The sequence below is a fragment of the Boleophthalmus pectinirostris genome, unplaced genomic scaffold (genome assembly GCF_026225935.1).
Source record: "Boleophthalmus pectinirostris isolate CB_2022bp ecotype Guang Dong unplaced genomic scaffold, ASM2622593v1 HiC_scaffold_23, whole genome shotgun sequence".
NCBI lineage: Eukaryota > Metazoa > Chordata > Actinopteri > Gobiiformes > Gobiidae > Boleophthalmus > Boleophthalmus pectinirostris.
This window is the reverse complement of record NW_026571207.1, coordinates 24037148-24052181: the sequence shown is the minus strand read 5'-3', so window position 1 is coordinate 24052181 and position 15034 is coordinate 24037148. Positions and strand designations below refer to the sequence as shown.

The following is a 15034-nucleotide window of genomic DNA, read 5'->3' as shown; positions in this document are numbered from 1 at the left end:
TATCAGTGCAGGCGTGTTTTAATCATGACTAAAATATTGTGTAGCCGGAGAAGTCACTTGCCACTAACATAAACAAGTCAGTGGAGATTGTATGTCTTACAGGGAAAAGAACAGTCTGGAGTCAGTCTACCCTCATCAGGTGCGGAGTGAAAGAGTACTACAATTTAAAGCATCTCTGATATTATACAAAAAGGCACAGTAAAAAGAAAATGTATACATATACATATTAGCTGAAACATGGCCTGAAATGCAATGTTGAAGGAGAAATATACTCACGAATAACAACACAAAACTACTACAATATATATATATATATATATATATATATATATATATATATAATATATATATATATATTATATATATATATATAGTTAAATATATATCCTTTTTTTTTTTCCTACCTCTGAGCACTCTTCTAAATCTCCAAAAACATCTGAGAAGTCAGTGGGGCTTTTCCTCAGTGTCTGATCTGCAGGCAGTGTGTTGTCATTGTAGGACGAGACAAACTTAAAGTCACTTGTCCTGGATCCAGTTGTCATGTATCCATCATAGTTGTAAGTGCTGCGTAAAGTTCCTGTGCCGTCAACATCTGCATAATTAGGAGGCAGATAACCACTGGGGATTGCAACTGCTCCATCAAACAACAGTCTGGGCTTCCTCCTGCGACAGAACCTCACACCCAGGACAATAATAATGAAGGTGAGGAAAAATGTGGACACTGACACCAGTGCAATGATCAGATAGGATGTCAGCTTGGAGTCCCTCTCATCATAAGAAATGTCCTTGAGTTCAGGCACTTCAGCCAAGTTATCAGAGATCAGTAAATACATGGAGCAGGTGGCAGAGAGAGGAGGCTGTCCGTTATCCTTCACTGCCACAATAAGGTTCTGTTTCATGCTGTCAGACTCAGAGATGTCCCGCTGGCTCCTGATCTCTCCACTGTGGAGACCAATAGTAAAAAGTCCAGGATCAGTGGATTTGACGATGTGATAGGACAGCCAGGCGTTCTGTCCAGAGTCTGCGTCCACTGCTATCACTTTGGACACCAGAGAGCCTGCATGTGCAGCTTTAGGGACCAGTTCAGTCATGAAGGAGTTCCCCTCCGGGGTGGGGTACAGTATTTGAGGAGAGTTGTCGTTCACATCAGATATAAACACAGTGACTGTCACGTTGCTGCTGAGTGGAGGAGAGCCATTGTCTCTGGCCATCACATGGACTTTAAAACTCCTGAAGTGTTCATAATCAAAAGCCCTCACAGCATGGATCACCCCTGTGTCTCCATTAACAGAGACATAGGAGGACACTGGGGCCCCATTCACCTCACCAGGTAACAGAGAATAAACCACTGTCCCGTTTTGTCTCCAGTCTGGGTCTCGAGCGGCAACAGAACATAAAGTGGAGCCAGGTTTGTTGTTTTCAGTCACATGTGCGCTGTAGGACTGCTCCTCAAACACAGGAGGGTTGTCATTGATGTCAGCTACAGTTAAGTGGACAGTTTTAGAGGAGGACAGAGGGGGAGAGCCCTCGTCAGTGGCACTGATTGTAATGTTGTAATCAGACACTAGCTCACGGTCCAGCTGTTCTGTGGTCACTAGAGAATAATAGTTTTTAATGGAAGGTACTAACTTGAAAGGGACCCCAGTCTGAAGGGAGCAGTGGACCTGTCTGTTGTTCTCTGAGTCTCTGTCCTGTACATTAATGATGCCCACCTCTGTACCAGGAGGGGTATTTTCTGCTATTGTATCTGACAGGGATTTTAAACTCACAACAGGAGCATTGTCATTGACATCAGTCACCGAAATTGACAACTTTTCCATGAGATGACAATCCTAATCCATCTTTTGCTTTAACACGTATTTCAAATGAAGTTGTGGCTTCAAAGTCAATGTTGCCAATAACTCTTATTTCTCCTGTTTTTGAATTTATACTAAAGGTATTTTTTTAACATCTTCAGTAACATGCACGAAATCATAACTCACATCACCGTTGACGCCTTCATCTGCATCAGTCGCACTAACAGTAAGCACTACAGTATCTAGAGGGGAGTTTTCAGGCAGACTGGCTTTATACACGGCCTGGCTGAACACAGGCGCGTTATCATTAGCGTCCAGTACAGTGACGTGTATGGCTACGGTCCCTGATCTCTGTGGAGACCCGCCATCAAAAGCTGTCAAAATCAAATCAATTTCCTGTTGTCTTTCACGATCTAATTCTTTATCAAGAACCAGCTCTATTGTATTTCCTGTAATTACTGAACAAAATTATCATTCTTGTTAAGACTGTATTGTTGAACTGAATTTTGCCCCACATCGGCATCTTGCGCCTCCTCTATCAGAAAACGAGCCCCCCTGTCTGCAGATTCTCTTATTTCTAGATTAATAAGCTCTTCGTTGAATTTGGGTGCGTTGTCATTTATATCTTGGACGTGAACACTAATTCGGTGCAGCTCCAGAGGACTCTCCAGAACAAGCTCCCGTTTAACGACACACGACGCCCTTTCACCACAAAGCTCCTCTCGGTCAATTCTGTCTGCAACAATCAGGTTTCCGCTGTCCACGTTTACGTCAAAGTAACGTTTCTCCGTCCCGTCGGTGTCAATGCGGGCTTTTCTGAGGCTTAACACGCCGCTCTTCAGCCCCAGGTCTTTTGCTATATTTCCAATAACCCATCCTTGTTTGGTTTCCTCTGGTATGGTGTAGCTCACATCTCCCCACGCTGCTCCAATCCACGTGAAGATGAATAAAAATGCACAGGCTTTCTTCAGAAATACCATGGTCCCGCCAACAACGAACAGACGCGTAAAACAAGCACCAATTGTGACCAGCAATCCGTTTTAAGTTTTCTTGTCAAATGAACGGGAGCTGGATAATGGGTGGTTGCAATGTGTCATATACTGGCATATAGCGCCACCGTGAGACAAACAAAGTAAACAGAATTGTTCTTTTTGCCACATTTCGATTAAGAATTTTAAGTGTTTAACTCAGGAAAAAGTTTTATCTTATCCAAGTGCAACACATGATTAATTTGGGTTATGCTTAAGTTTATTATAATAATTCAGAATTTTAAATTACTTTAAAACAATAGGCCTTATATTTTCAATTGAAGATGTGTAACATAGCCTATAATGTGTGCATAACATTGGAATATGGCATCTATCTAATATCTTAAAAGTGAAAAAATTCAATTTAATGAAATTAGAAAGAAAAGTGTGGTAGCCTTTAATTTTACAACTATTCAACAGCACTTTGCACAAGTGGCTTGTACTGAGAATTCATTTACTGCACACTCACATTTATTGCAATTCACAACACGCATTTAGCTGCAAAATGAATTGTGGATATTTGTCTGAATTACAGAAGTATTTCACACAGTAGTTGCTCATTAAAAGAGGGAGGTGGGTGGAGATGTCGTAAGGATAGGGGGGTTTCATTAACCAAAAAAACAAAAACAAAAACAAAACAAAGTATTTTAATCTACTCAGTTGCAAGCAAAATGAGAAATGCCAAGTGTAAACAAAACCTATCCAAAGACTGGAGCAAACATCACTCTCATGTATATTCTTATAAACTAAAACTGACTTTTTTAAAACAATTTTCACATTTGTAAATGACAATGAAAAATAATCCAAATACATTTTGCGCTAACGGAAAATCAACATGACAGAATTCAAACACAAAGCCATGAAACCAAATCCTCAAATTCTAAAAAGTTAAATCCACGGAACAGAAGGTCATACAAGAAAGACAATATAACTGACGTCAAAACAATCACAATTCATGCACCATTAGCTCATATCTTACAATTATCAGTAAAGCACATGTTGGATATCTGTATGTTTTAAACAACCAATGAGACATTTATGAAATTAGTGAAGGCACTTTTTTCATAATGACTAAAAGATTGTGTAACTGAGAGGAGTGTCTTTTCTCTAATAAAAAGTTTGGTGTATAATGTGTGTCAAGAGGTCAGTCTGGGGTCAGTCCCCACTATAGGAAGCAGGTGCCTAAATATGTTCTCAGATTCTGCTGCTCCAGAAATGTAAAAAATGTGAAATTACTGTGAAACATAGGCACCTGCACATGAAGAATAATCCCAGTGTTCCCTTTACTTGGATGTTCCACCCTATTCTTAAAGCTTGCACTGTTATAATATTAACCCTAACCTTTGCAATGCCAATAAAATGTACTGTTATTAACATGTTTCACACAATGGATTCAACTTTCTTTACTGCATGGCCCTAGACAGATATTGTTTATTTCAAATTATTTATTAAAGGAACAAAATGACAACAGATTTGTTTAGCTCATATTAGGTTTCAATTTGTACCATCTCACTTTGACCAAAAATGGCAAAAGTATGGACACTAATCCACTATTTTAACTGCACACAAACAAATGCAGCCTATAAACATCATATTAATTTTATGCAGATACCTGTGTAGAAAAGGATTTTGAGACAGTTCATGACAACACCAAATCATCTATGTCAAACTGCATCCCATTAAATAGAAAATTCCAAAATTAGTGATCGATGTAATTACTTTTCACAGCTGAAATGTGACATGACAAACGTGTGTAGTATGACATCATATTATTGAGGCAATGAATATGTGGAGAGGGAGTAGAGAGCTGAGCTTAGTCCTAATAAAGCTCTTTGCTCTCGCTTCACATAAGTCTGTGTTACATATCACTCATAACAAAAAAATAACGATGCTTTCTTCAAATTGTCAGTTTAATTGGTGGCCCAGTTGGAACTCTCTGTGTGATGAACAGACTGTTTAACAAGTACTTGCAGTAATGTGTTCCCTAGTGATTATCATGCACCTATGGACAGTACTTTGCTTTGCATTTCTGTCAGTGTTTGTGTGTTTTATGTACATGAATGTCTGCTGCTGTGTGCTTAAAGATAATTTAATAGGATTGTACTGAATTCATCATAAAGCATGTAAAAAAGGCACCGTTTTTTTTGTTTTTTTATGAGGAGCCTGCTCTGCAATATGTTATCCCAGAAGTTACTATCAGCTTAACACATATTGCTAATCACCATGATACTCGGCATGAGCGGCGAGTAAAAAAATCTGAGTAGGTGGTGTAATTGTTTAGATATACCAGATTCTGTGCTGTTCCCAGTGCTGACAGTAACTTCAGTTGTCACAGTACTCCTACTGTACTCATGTGTATCTTTTACTTCTCATTTCTCAGTATAAAATGCTTGTGTGAAAACGCTCAATTCAGGAACAGTGCTGAAAAATCTCTGTACCATTCTTTGTTGTCCCCATTTTGTAAAGCATTAAAATCCACCACAAACACAACTCTTGAACTCAGACTTCCATTTCAGTATCATTCAACCGTTATACAACATTTTTCTACAACAGTGGTGAGCTACTCTTTATCAGACCAAGACAACATCTTCTCCACACATCTCCCCATATGCAGCTCCAACATCCTGCAAGACCTGACGCACTCTGGGAACGGCCTCTCCGGCACACACTTGCCTCAGGACCACTAAAAAGCCCATCTTTTGCACAAACAGACAATGCAAGAAAGGTAATTCCAGTTTCCATGAAGGGAATCTGGGCAGTTTACCAGTGCTGTTTTTAGTGATTTGAATGTGAAATGTAAGTTTAATTATCAATTTGTCCTAATTTTAATCAAAGATTAATTACAACACAGACACTATAAGTAAACTTAAACTTGAAAATAACATGAGGTAAGCAAATGTAAATATATTATTTGATTGAGAGTGCAAATTAGAAAATCTGTTAACCATGGTAGCTAACAAACAAGTTTTTATGTTAACAATTATTATTATGAATTCAGTAAATTCATGTCCAGCTTTAGCTATAATCCTGATACAATGATATTTTCCCTACCTCTGAGCACTCTTCCAAATCTCCAAAAACATCAGAGAAGTCAGTGGGGCTTTTCCTCAGTGTCTGATCTGCAGGCAGTGTGTTGTCATTGTAGGACGAGACAAACTTAAAGTCACTTGTCCTGGATCCAGTTGTCATGTATCCATCATAGTTGTAAGTGCTGCGTAAAGTTCCTGTGCCGTCAACATCTGCATAATTAGGAGGCAGATAACCACTGGGGATTGCAACTGCTCCATCAAACAACAGTCTGGGCTTCCTCCTGCGACAGAACCTCACACCCAGGACAATAATAATGAAGGTGAGGAAAAATGTGGACACTGACACCAGTGCAATGATCAGATAGGATGTCAGCTTTGGAGTCCCTCTCATCATAAGAAATGTCCTTGAGTTCAGGCACTTCAGCCAAGTTATCAGAGATCAGTAAATACATGGAGCAGGTGGCAGAGAGAGGAGGCTGTCCGTTATCCTTCACTGCCACAATAAGGTTCTGTTTCATGCTGTCAGACTCAGAGATGTCCCGCTGGCTCCTGATCTCTCCACTGTGGAGACCAATAGTAAAAAGTCCAGGATCAGTGGATTTGACGATGTGATAGGACAGCCAGGCGTTCTGTCCAGAGTCTGCGTCCACTGCTATCACTTTGGACACCAGAGAGCCTGCATGTGCAGCTTTAGGGACCAGTTCAGTCATGAAGGAGTTCCCCTCCGGGGTGGGGTACAGTATTTGAGGAGAGTTGTCGTTCACATCAGATATAAACACAGTGACTGTCACGTTGCTGCTGAGTGGAGGAGAGCCATTGTCTCTGGCCATCACATGGACTTTAAAACTCCTGAAGTGTTCATAATCAAAAGCCCTCACAGCATGGATCACCCCTGTGTCTCCATTAACAGAGACATAGGAGGACACTGGGGCCCCATTCACCTCACCAGGTAACAGAGAATAAACCACTGTCCCGTTTTGTCTCCAGTCTGGGTCTCGAGCGGCAACAGAACATAAAGTGGAGCCAGGTTTGTTGTTTTCAGTCACATGTGCGCTGTAGGACTGCTCCTCAAACACAGGAGGGTTGTCATTGATGTCAGCTACAGTTAAGTGGACAGTTTTAGAGGAGGACAGAGGGGGAGAGCCCTCGTCAGTGGCACTGATTGTAATGTTGTAATCAGACACTAGCTCACGGTCCAGCTGTTCTGTGGTCACTAGAGAATAATAGTTTTTAATGGAAGGTACTAACTTGAAAGGGACCCCAGTCTGAAGGGAGCAGTGGACCTGTCTGTTGTTCTCTGAGTCTCTGTCCTGTACATTAATGATGCCCACCTCTGTACCAGGAGGGGTATTTTCTGCTATTGTATCTGACAGGGATTTTAAACTCACAACAGGAGCATTGTCATTGACATCAGTGACAGAAATGACAACTTTTCCATGAGATGACAATCCTAATCCATCTTTTGCTTTAACACGTATTTCAAATGAAGTTGTGGCTTCAAAGTCAATGTTGCCAATAACTCTTATTTCTCCAGTTTTTGAATTTAAACTAAAAACCTTTTTCACATCTTCAGTAACACGTCCAAAATCATAACTCACATCACCGTTGACGCCTTCATCTGCATCAGTCGCACTAACAGTAAGCACTACAGTATCTAGAGGGGAGTTTTCAGGCAGACTGGCTTTATACACGGCCTGGCTGAACACAGGCGCGTTATCATTAGCGTCCAGTACAGTGACGTGTATGGCTACGGTCCCTGATCTCTGTGGAGACCCGCCATCAAAAGCTGTCAAAATCAAATCAATTTCCTGTTGTCTTTCACGATCTAATTCTTTATCAAGAACCAGCTCTATTGTATTTCCTGTAGTTATTAACACAAAGTTATCGTTTTTGTTGACGCTGTATTGTTGAATAGAATTTTGCCCCACATCCTCATCGTGCGCCTCCTCTATCAGAAAACGAGCCCCCCTGTCTGCAGATTCACTTATTTCTAGATTAATAAGCTCTTCGTTAAATTTGGGTGCGTTGTCATTTATATCTTGGACGTGAACACTAATTCGGTGCAGCTCCAGAGGACTCTCCAGAACAAGCTCCCGTTTAACGACACACGACGCCCTTTCACCACAAAGCTCCTCTCGGTCAATTCTGTCTGCAACAATCAGATTTCCGCTGCCCACGTTTACGTCAAAGTAACGTTTCTCCGTCCCGTCGGTGTCAATGCGGGCTTTTCTGAGGCTTAACACGCCGCTCTTCAGCCCCAGGTCTTTTGCTATATTTCCAATGACCCATCCTTGTTTGGTTTCCTCTGGTATGGTGTAGCTCACATCTCCCCACGCTGCTCCAATCCACGTGAAGATGAATAAAAATGCACAGGCTTTCTTCAGAAATACCATGGTCCCGCCAACAACGAACAGACGCGTAAAACAAGTAGACAGAAACTGTAAAGAGCAATACTTGTGTCGTAGGTTTCCTCATTCAAAATTAGAATTGGAAAATGGGTGGCTACGGCGCAGGCCTGGCTCATATACTGGCATACAGCGCCACCGTGAGACAAACTGAGTCATGACAAATCTTGTTTTCGAGTAAATGATTTAAAGTTTACAGTCTTCTTTTACAACTTCTTTTATCCTACTTGCCATAAGATTATTATTTGTGAGCGATACATTTTTATTGTTTGACATAAAAAGTATAATAGTGGAATATGTTGTGTGTTTTATGAAGCCTTTGACTAAACTATGCAAGAAAATGACAAATGTGTTGTTTTATACAATGTCATTATTTGAGTTTTTATTCTAAAGTGGAGTGAGGGCAGAATGTCTGAATTATGTCTGCTGTTAACTATTGTAATTATGGATCTAAAAAGGGAAAAGTAGATTAATTTATTTTTGGGTGAAGTCAGCAAGTTTTGCATGAAATCTCAACAATCAAACATGAACATTAATTTACTACACACTACTTGGATACACGTTTATAACATATTTACCACTGCAAGTTTGATCAGTATGAGTCAACTGAATTATATTTTAGTTAAAATAAGCATTAGTTAAATACCTGATCATTGACAAGGACATTTTCAGTTGGTTGTTGCTCATTTTGTGAGACATGTCTTTTTTATTTATTTATTTATTTATTTGGAGTCTCATTAGCTCAGACAAAGTTGTCTAAAGTCTTCCCAGGGTCCAATAAAAGTATAAAATTATGCTTTAACATACATTTTGATAACACCTATGACTTAAATAACAAATACAATTCATGCATATTCATAACCACATTCAAATCATTCAAATCACACTCCATACAATTCATTCAGAGATTTTATAAAAAAAAAAAAAGTATTTTTTATAGAACATCTACAAGCTTATTGACCATGTACTCCCAGACAGCCAATTCCACACTGCTGAGGATCTAAATAACATTGTTCTTCTCATATTGTTCCTCTCAAAATCTAGCTAGACTTTGATAAAGGAACGATTAAATCTCCAGAGCTGATCTGAGTGACATGTCTGTGACAATACCCACTGCACATCAGTTTATCTACAAAACATTTTGGGTTCTTTCTGAATATGGCAGCATGCATGTAACACAGAAGACTTATGTTGAGTTTATCCTGTACTTTTAACCAACATAAGGTTGGTGTGCATCTCATTCACATTCATCTGAAATGAACAAACAAGAGATACTCTGACAGCTCTATTCTGGCCAAGCTGCAGTTTTTCCAAGTGCCCCTGTGTGGCCCTGGACCAAATGACTGAGCAGTACAAGTGTGACACGAGCAGAGACTGGACAACTGTCCTCATGACCAAAGGTGGACAATTCAGTGACACTTCCATGACAAAGTGATGTCTCGGCCCATCCTGGACACAGTATGATTGATCTGATAAGTCTATGAGAGCTGATTGTCTTAACTTGACACCCAAGAGTTTAGTCTTTGTCACCTACTCTTCTCATTAAAAAAGAAGATTAAAGGCTGAAATGATTCACATATTATGAAGTGCAACAAGAATAGAAAAAAATAAATAAATAAGTGAGTGATGGGTCACTAAAGACAACATGGACTCTAATTCATACAAGACGTGAAAAAGAAATCACGCTCAAGATTCGAGCACATATGCTGCTTTACTGACATGTAACCTTGTTCTTTCAAAATTATTTGAAACTCAAAAAGTACTACACAAAAAACAAAATATTATAATTATCAAAATATATCCAAATAGTTCATTAAAGTATTGTCATAATTTCACTGTATATTGTGTAAAGAAAATAAAACTTACTATAAACTTCGTGAGCTTTAGGTTTTACTGTCAAGGAGAAATTGCCGCAATCCAGAATATTTTAATCAATAAGCAACTGTTCATCTCAAATTCACAGCAGCGTGCACGACTAAGTGTCTTAACCATTTCTGTTTTCTCCACAAGAAAATTAAATAAAATTGTAAAATGTTATTACATGCCCTTTGTGACAGATTAACAGTGTTGGGGAGTAACGGATTACATGTACCGCCGTTACGTAATCAGAGTACAAATTATGAGTAACTGTATTCCGTTACAGTTACTGTTTCAATGAGTGGTAATTGGATTACAGTTACTTTTCTGAAATAAGTGGATTACAAGGCGGTGTTTTCCTGTTTTCACATTTTGTGCTACATCCCATTTATTTATTTTTTTATTTCGGTAATTCCACTCATTGCCTGAAGCCCAAACAGAACGCGACAATAAGAGCGATGTAAACGTCATGTTAAAGTTGGCGGTGTCAGTCACACAGTGGAAGCAGCAGTGCATTGGTAAAAACGCATTTGTGTCTTGGAAATTCTTCTCCCGATGTGAGATATATATATAAAAAAAAACAAATATAAAATCGCCTACAACTTAAATGTGAAACAGGAGCTACTGGCACCGGTGAAAACAACCTGCATAGACTCATAATATCTGCACTACTGTCCTATAGTGACCTGCCACATGAGGGGACACACACACACAAACACACACACACACACACAAACAAACACACACAAACACCTTCATCATCGTCATCAACCTGAGAACCCGCGGACCACGTCTCCTTCCGTAGTTACAGCGCGGACACCGCCGTCTCGTGCGCCGCGTGTGGAACGTGTTTTCCCGCGTAAACCGCGCTTCCTCCTGTGCGCCTCTAAACCAGAATTAACACCAGGACTAAACCAGGACTAACCCAGGACTAAACCAGGACTAACCCAGGACTAAACCAGGACTAAACCAGGACTGAACCAGGTTTAAACTGGGACTAAACCACGACTAAACCAGAACTAAAGACCTGGTCTAGACCTGGTCTAAACCAGGTCTAAAAATCAGGACTAAACCAGGACTAAACCAGGACTAAACCAGGTCTAAACAACATGACACCTAACAGTAGGTTGACACAATTTAAGGTGATCTCATATAAAAAATAATTTCTCTATCAATAATATTTTTTTAATATGGTGAAGGAAAGTCTTATCTTGTTACTGTCTTTTAACAGACAAAACCTCTTATATTAAGATATCGTGGTTTTTGTTTCTCTACAGTAAAGAGTTGCTTATTCATGGAGACTTGGGCTCAGACAATTTGAAGACAACAAACAAGAATTTTCAGGATGTGGTTGCTACATTCATGTCATTAAAAAAAAACATGACAATAGCAAGTAATCCAAAGTAATCAGATTACGTTACTCACTTGAAGTAATTTAATGGATTATGTTACAAACTACATTTTGGGGTGTGTAATCTGTAATCTGTAGGGGATTACATTTTAAAAGTAACTTTCCCAACACTGCAGACTAACCACCTAACTGAAACATTGCATTACAATTTATACAGATAGAAATAAACATTTACGTGCCAAAAGAATGCAAAACTTCTTAAGCAGTGTGCCATAAATCATACTTAAAAATGAGGAAAAAACTGTGATGCCAAAACAAGTATCAAATCCAATTTTCAAACAACATTTCTGCTGGTTTGAAAGATTAAAATGTCACTCTCATGCCCAAAAACTCATCAGCCACATTGTCAACATATGAATAAAGTGTATGTGAAAGCCATTAGTGACCAGATAAAACATGGATAGTAAAACAAAATTAAAGTTTCAATTAAATGCTGCTTCATACCTCTGAGCACTCTTCCAAATCTCCAAAAACATCAGAGAAGTCAGTGGGGCTTTTCCTCAGTGTCTGATCTGCAGGCAGTGTGTTGTCATTGTAGGACGAGACAAACTTAAAGTCACTTGTCCTGGATCCAGTTGTCATGTATCCATCATAGTTGTAAGTGCTGCGTAAAGTTCCTGTGCCGTCAACATCTGCATAATTAGGAGGCAGATAACCACTGGGGATTGCAACTGCTCCATCAAACAACAGTCTGGGCTTCCTTCTGCGACAGAACCTCACACCCAGGACAATAATAATGAAGGTGAGGAAAAATGTGGACACTGACACCAGTGCAATGATCAGATAGGATGTCAGCTTGGAGTCTCTCTCATCGTAAGAAATGTCCTTGAGTTCAGGCACTTCAGCCAAGTTATCAGAGATCAGTAAATACATGGAGCAGGTGGCAGAGAGAGGAGGCTGTCCGTTATCCTTCACTGCCACAATAAGGTTCTGTTTCATGCTGTCAGACTCAGAGATGTCCCGCTGGCTCCTGATCTCTCCACTGTGGAGACCAATAGTAAAAAGTCCAGGATCAGTGGATTTGACGATGTGATAGGACAGCCAGGCGTTCTGTCCAGAGTCTGCGTCCACTGCTATCACTTTGGACACCAGAGAGCCTGCATGTGCAGCTTTAGGGACCAGTTCAGTCATGAAGGAGTTCCCCTCCGGGGTGGGGTACAGTATTTGAGGAGAGTTGTCGTTCACATCAGATATAAACACAGTGACTGTCACGTTGCTGCTGAGTGGAGGAGAGCCATTGTCTCTGGCCATCACATGGACTTTAAAACTCCTGAAGTGTTCATAATCAAAAGCCCTCACAGCATGGATCACCCCTGTGTCTCCATTAACAGAGACATAGGAGGACACTGGGGCCCCATTCACCTCACCAGGTAACAGAGAATAAACCACTGTCCCGTTTTGTCTCCAGTCTGGGTCTCGAGCGGCAACAGAACATAAAGTGGAGCCAGGTTTGTTGTTTTCAGTCACATGTGCGCTGTAGGACTGCTCCTCAAACACAGGAGGGTTGTCATTGATGTCAGCTACAGTTAAGTGGACAGTTTTAGAGGAGGACAGAGGGGGAGAGCCCTCGTCAGTGGCACTGATTGTAATGTTGTAATCAGACACTAGCTCACGGTCCAGCTGTTCTGTGGTCACTAGAGAATAATAGTTTTTAATGGAAGGTACTAACTTGAAAGGGACCCCAGTCTGAAGGGAGCAGCGGACCTGTCTGTTGTTCTCTGAGTCTCTGTCCTGTACATTAATGATGCCCACCTCTGTACCAGGAGGGGTATTTTCTGCTATTGTATCTGACAGGGATTTTAAACTCACAACAGGAGCATTGTCATTGACATCAGTGACAGAAATGACAACTTTTCCATGAGATGACAATCCTAATCCATCTTTTGCTTTAACACGTATTTCAAATGAAGTTGTGGCTTCAAAGTCAATGTTGCCAATAACTCTTATTTCTCCTGTTTTTGAATTTAAACTAAAAAAAACCTTTTTCACATCTTCAGTAACACGTCCAAAATCATAACTCACATCACCGTTGACGCCTTCATCTGCATCAGTCGCACTAACAGTAAGCACTACAGTATCTAGAGGGGAGTTTTCAGGCAGACTGGCTTTATACACGGCCTGGCTGAACACAGGCGCGTTATCATTAGCGTCCAGTACAGTGACGTGTATGGCTACGGTCCCTGATCTCTGTGGAGACCCGCCATCAAAAGCTGTCAAAATCAAATCAATTTCCTGTTGTCTTTCACGATCTAATTCTTTATCAAGAACCAGCTCTATTGTATTTCCTGTAGTTATTAACACAAAGTTATCGTTTTTGTTGACGCTGTATTGTTGGACTGAATTTTGCCCCACATCCTCATCGTGCGCCTCCTCTATCAGAAAACGAGCCCCCCTGACTGCAGATTCTCTTATTTCTAGATTAATAAGCTCTTCGTTAAATTTGGGTGCGTTGTCATTTATATCTTGGACGTGAACACTAATTCGGTGCAGCTCCAGAGGACTCTCCAGAACAAGCTCCCGTTTAACGACACACGACGCCCTTTCACCACAAAGCTCCTCTCGGTCAATTCTGTCTGCAACAATCAGATTTCCGCTGTCCACGTTTACGTCAAAGTAACGTTTTCTCCGTCCCGTCGGTGTCAATGCGGGCTTTTCTGAGGCTTAACACGCCGCTCTTCAGCCCCAGGTCTTTTGCTATATTTCCAATGACCCATCCTTGTTTGGTTTCCTCTGGTATGGTGTAGCTCACATCTCCCCACGCTGCTCCAATCCACGTGAAGATGAATAAAAATGCACAGGCTTTCTTCAGAAATACCATGGTCCCGCCAACAACGAACAGACGCGTAAAACAAGTAGACAGAAACTGTAAAGAGCAATACTTGTGTCGTAGGTTTCCTCATTCAAAATTAGAATTGGAAAATGGGTGGCTACGGCGCAGGCCTGGCTCATATACTGGCATACAGCGCCACCGTGAGACAAACTGAGTCATGACAAATCTTGTTTTCGAGTAAATGATTTAAAGTTTACGATCTTCTTTTACAACTTCTTTTGTCCAACTTGCCATAAGATTATTATTTGTGAACGATACATTTTTATTGTTTGACATAAAAAGTATAATAGTGGAATATGTTGTGTGTTTTATGAAGCCTTTGACTAAACTATGCAAGAAAATGACAAATGTGTTGTTTTATACAATGTCATTATTTGAGTTTTTATTCTAAAGTGGAGTGAGGGCAGAATGTCTGAATTATGTCTGCTGTTAACTATTGTAATTATGGATCTAAAAAGGGAAAAGTAGATTAATTTATTTTTGGGTGAAGTCAGCAGGTTTTGCATGAAATCTCAACAATCAAACATAAAACATAATTTACTACACACTACTTGGATACACGTTTATAACATATTTACCACTGCAAGTTTGATCAGTATGAGTCAACTGAATTATATTTTAGTCAAAATAAGCATTAGTTAAATACCTGATCATTGACAAGGACATTTTCAGTTGGTT

The 15034-nt window shown here is 40.1% G+C and overlaps 3 pseudogenes; all 3 read right to left on the bottom strand.

Annotated features, from left to right (window-relative positions):
* LOC129410585 (protocadherin gamma-A11-like) overlaps positions 1-2776 on the bottom strand; it is a 3549-nt pseudogene extending 773 nt beyond the window's left edge.
* A 3063-nt stretch (positions 2777-5839) lies between these two features.
* LOC129410583 (protocadherin gamma-A11-like) lies at positions 5840-8272 on the bottom strand (annotated as a pseudogene).
* Positions 8273-11964: 3692 nt separating this feature from the next.
* Positions 11965-14370, bottom strand: LOC129410657 (protocadherin gamma-A11-like; annotated as a pseudogene).
* Positions 14371-15034: the final 664 nt, after the last annotated feature.